This window comes from Schistocerca gregaria, chromosome X (assembly GCF_023897955.1).
Source record: "Schistocerca gregaria isolate iqSchGreg1 chromosome X, iqSchGreg1.2, whole genome shotgun sequence".
NCBI lineage: Eukaryota > Metazoa > Arthropoda > Insecta > Orthoptera > Acrididae > Schistocerca > Schistocerca gregaria.
The window spans coordinates 81379132-81384154 of record NC_064931.1 but is presented as its reverse complement, the minus strand read 5'-3'; positions in this window follow the sequence as shown (position 1 = coordinate 81384154).

Genomic DNA, 5023 nt, shown 5'->3' with positions numbered 1-5023 from the left:
TTTTCCTGAGGCTCGAAATTTGGTGCGGATTTCAATGCGAGATGCATTTAATAGTTTCCACTACGAAACTCGCTCTAGAAATGTGTTGGAAAATCGAAAGAGATACAGGTCCCATGTTAAGTAAACCAGCGGAAAGGCTCAGTAAGTACCTTTACTGCACTCTCAGCTATGGTAATGTTACTGATTACAGTGCCACTAACGTGGAGTTAGTAAATGCATTTTCCGATATTCCTCCACCAAAGAAGACGAGGTAAATATTCCAGAATTCGAAATGAGAAGAGCTGCAAACATAATTTATAAGCAGATATGCCTGGTGTTGCAAGGTAACTGAAATTACACTGTCAGTGACAGAGGAAATGATCAAATATCTTTTCAAAAAGTCTCTAATGTATAAGAAAATTAGGTCTAATATATTTCTTTCTTATGTTCTTTAGTAACAATTAGTTTTCAGTAGTAAGCTCCTTGCTTTTCCTGACCCGTTTTAAGATAAACAACAATTTAGTACGAAATTTTAATTTTTAATGGACGATATCTAAATGTACCTAAGTAGATTTACATCTGCTATAAATGAAACTTCCTGGCAGATTAAAACTATGTGCCCGACCGAGACTCGAACTCGGGACCTTTGTCTTCCGCGGGCAAGTGCTCTACCAACTGAGCTACCGAAGCACGACTCACGCCCGCTACTCACAGCTGTACTTCTGCCAGTACCTCGTCCCCCTACATTCCAAACTTTACACAAACTATCCTGCGAAACATGCAGAACTAGCACTCCTGAAAGAAAGGATATTGCGGAGACATGGCTTAGCCACAGCCTGGGGGATGTTTCCAGAATGCGATTTTCACTCTGCAGCGGAGTGTGCGCTGATATGAAACTTCCTGGCAGATTAAAACTGTGTGCCCGACCGAGACTCGAACTCGGGAGCTCTACCAGGAAGGATATCAGCGCACACTCCGCTGCAGAGTGAAAATCTCATTCTGGAAACATCCCCCAGGCTGTGGCTAAGCCATGTCTCCGCAATATCCTTTCTTTCCGGAGTGCTAGTTCTGCATGTTTCGCAGGAGAGCTTCTGTAAAGTTTGGAAGGTAGGGGACGAGGTACTGGCAGAAGTAAAGCTGTGAGTACCGGCCGTGAGTTGTGCTACGGTAGCTCAGTTGGTAGAGCACTTGCTCGCGAGAGGCAAAGGTCCTGAGTTCGAGTCTCGGTCGGGCATACAGTATTAATCTGCCAGGAAGTTTCATATCAGCGCACACTCCGCTGGAGAGTGAAAATCTCATCTACTATAAATGTTTGCAGCTAAACTTAAATTAAAAAAATTTGAGGCGCCAAAATTGTCTACCTTAGGATCACATCAGTTTTGGGATAATTTTAGTTGCAATTCAAAGGTTCTGTTCACCATTTTCTTTTACAAAACCGTATATTCTATAAGTTTAATAAACCATTATATTTTAGGTGATAGTTGCGATTCTGAAGCTAAAAAAAATTACACTCCTGGAAATGGAAAAAAGAACACATTGACACCGGTGTGTCAGACCCACCATACTTGCTCCGGACACTGAGAGAGGGCTGTACAAGCAATGATCACACGCACGGCACAGAGGACACACCAGGAACCGCGGTGTTGGCCGTCGAATGGCGCTAGCTGCGCAGCATTTGTGCATCGCCCGCGTCAGTGTCAGCCAGTTTGCCGTGGTATACGGAGCTCCATCGCAGTCTTTAGCACTGGTAGCATGCCGCGACAGCGTGGACGTGAACCGTATGTGCAGTTGACGGACTTTGAGCAAGGGCGTATAGTGGGCATGCGGGAGGCCGGGTGGACGTACCGCCGAATTGCTCAACACGTGGGGAGTGAGGTCTCCACAGTACATCGATGTTGTCGCCAGTGGTCGGCGGAAGGTGCACGTGCCCGTCGACCTGGGACCGGACATCATCGACGCACGGATGCACGCCAAGACCGTAGGATCCTACGCAGTGCCGTAGGGGACCGCACCGCCACTTCCCAGCAAATTAGGGACACTGTTGCTCCTGGGGTATCGGCGAGGACCATTCGCAACCGTCTCCATGATGCTGGGCTACGGTCCCGCACACCGTTAGGCCGTCTTCCGCTCACGCCCCAACATCGTGCAGCCCGCCTCCAGTGGTGTCGCGACAGGCGTGAATGGAGGGACGAATGGAGACGTGTCGTCTTCAGCGATGAGAGTCGCTTCTGCCTTGGTGCCAATGATGGTCGTATGCGTGTTTGGCGCCGTGCAGGTGAGCGCCACAATCAGGACTGCATACGACCGAGGCACACAGGGCCAACACCCGGCATCATGGTGTGGGGAGCGATCTCCTACACTGGCCGTACACCTCTGGTGATCGTCGAGGGGACACTGAATAGTGCACGGTACATCCAAACCTTCATCAAACGCATCGTTCTACCATTCCTAGACCGGCAAGGGAACTTGCTGTTCCAACAGGACAATGCACGTCCGCATGTATCCCATGCCACCCAACGTGCTCTAGAAGGTGTAAGTCAACTACCCTGACCAGCAAGATCTCCAGATCTGTCCCCCATTGAGCATGTGTTGGGACTTGATGAAGCATCGTCTCACTCGGTCTGCACGTCCAGCACGAACGCTGGTCCAACTGAGGCGCCAGGTGGAAATGGCATGCCAAGCCGTTCCACAGGACTACATCCAGCATCTCTACGATCGTCTCCATGGGAGAATAGCAGCCTGCATTGCTGCGAAAGGTGGATATACACTGTACTAGTGGCGACATTGTGCATGCTCTGTTGCCTGTGTCTATGTGCCTGTGGTTCTGTCAGTGTGATCATGTGATGTATCTGACGCCAGGAATGTGTCAATAAAGTTTCCCCTTCCTGGGACAATGAATTCACGGTGTTCTTATTTCAATTTCCAGGAGTGTATTTTAGAAATCACAATTATTTAATAGTATGACCATAATACTGGAAGGTAGAAAAAAGTTATCGTAACGTGACAACAATAGAGATACTTTTGTGAGGCTTGAAACACTTTTTAATTTTTACATTAAAGGCTGATTCACATCACACTTTGCACAGGCTTTGCACAGTCAAAATGATAAGTGACCAATTACCATTCTGGCATGTGTAAAATCAGCCTAAACATGCTGAACTAATGTACACTCTTTTTACAACTACAACTTAATATTAGCTCCTATAATGCTGCTTTAATGTTTTAATTATTTTATCTCAGTTATCTGCGGGGTCTCAGTGGTCCTTATAGATTTTTAACATATTATTTTTAACTTATTGTAGCCCAGTTTCTGAATATGAGCAATGGCTTTCAAGCAAGGCCAAATGTTTCCAGTCTCTTCATAATTCTTTACTATTCTCTCTATCCTTTCGTCCAGCTTCAAGTACTTCTTCTTCCTCTTCTTACCTTCAAGATTAACTTCGAACTTCATGTACATGTAGTTTGTAAGCTCTGCTGCCTTTTTCAAACACTCCTCCAAATGGGTGATTCTAGGGTGACGGTTTACAATAATGCTATTTATTTTGTTGTGCCACCCTTCATCAGCATTCGTCTTTCGGTACCTTTTTCTGTAACAGTCTCACATTTCTATTGCAGAATCCTCATTCTCTAGCCAATTATCCACAAAATAGTCAAAAAATTGAGAGAACCTTCCGTTATCAGGAGCTTCTGCATGAATATCAATCCATCCATTGCTTACGTCCTCCAGTTTTACAACTGCCAGCTCTGCACACATGCTGACGTGAAGTCTTAAGTCCTTGTTCTAGCGGTACTCCTTAGTTATGCCGAGAACTCGAATCCTTCTCCATAAACTCTTCTTCATATGGAAATATAATCCATTTATTTCAGTTGTGGGAAAAACTTGACGGATGGCCAATATCGCAGCTGCCTCAAAGTACACCTCCACTTGTTTAGGACACCACTCACAGACTGCCTGTTGTATCATACGAAACAAACGAACATATGCGTCTTTCCTCGTATTAGGGAGCAGTGCAAATACAGTACGAAGAATGTTTGTTTATTTAATCGGGCCTCCTAAGTCCACGTGTATGGTGTAGATCTGTGCAAACTGCTTGCTGCATCTCTTAAATGTTCCATCCACAAAAAAATGGGAACATGTTTTTAAACTTTCTTTTCCTTTGCTTCCACTAAAAATCATTATTCTCACCTCTAATCTATCGTCTTCCAGAAGGAAACTACTGCCATCTCCCATTTTTAATAGATCTTCATGAAGGTCAGTTTCATAAGTGTTCTTAGGCTTTTGTTGGTTCCCCTGCTCTTGACTCCATCGACGACGAATGGTTCTCTCCATATATTCTGAATTAGGCATCACTGTAACAAAGTCATAAACCGTATTATGTAGATTTCCGATTTCATCCGCGTATATCTACGATAACTGTGTAGTTTCTTCTCGAGGCCTTCTCTTTGCCCTTTCCACTTGGCTTCTCACTTTCTGAGCCGCATCGTCAGGTGCTCCACAGAGACGTTCTAATACTTTCAACACTTCTCCATTCCTCGAAAGCAGCTTTCCCTTGCAATGATTCTCTTTTCGGTGTAAGCACATCCACGTAGCAACACCTTCCTTAGATTCCCTCTGTTTAACATACGCGTAACATTTGTAATGAGCAGGAGGCCTGCCCTTGTTCGTTGTAATAACTTCCATACTGATGGTCATGTTAGGAACTTCGAAAGCAAACTGGGCGGGCGGGTGAGGAGGAGGAGGAGGAGGCGGAGGAGGAAGAGGGGGCGGAGACAAGGGACTCGACCCTTCGGAGCAGGTGAAATCGTGGCAAATGTCCGGCGTGGCTAATGTCCGGTGTGCAACAGTCCAGACACGCACCCCCCATCCCCCACCCGTTGTAAAGGTACTTACTGAGCCTTTCCGCTGGTTTACTTAACATAGGACCAGAATCTCTATGGATTTTCCGACATATTTCTAGAGAGAATATCGTTGTGGAAACTATTAAATGCATCTCGCATTGAAATCCGTACCAAATTTCGAACCTGAGTAAACTTCGCCAATCTT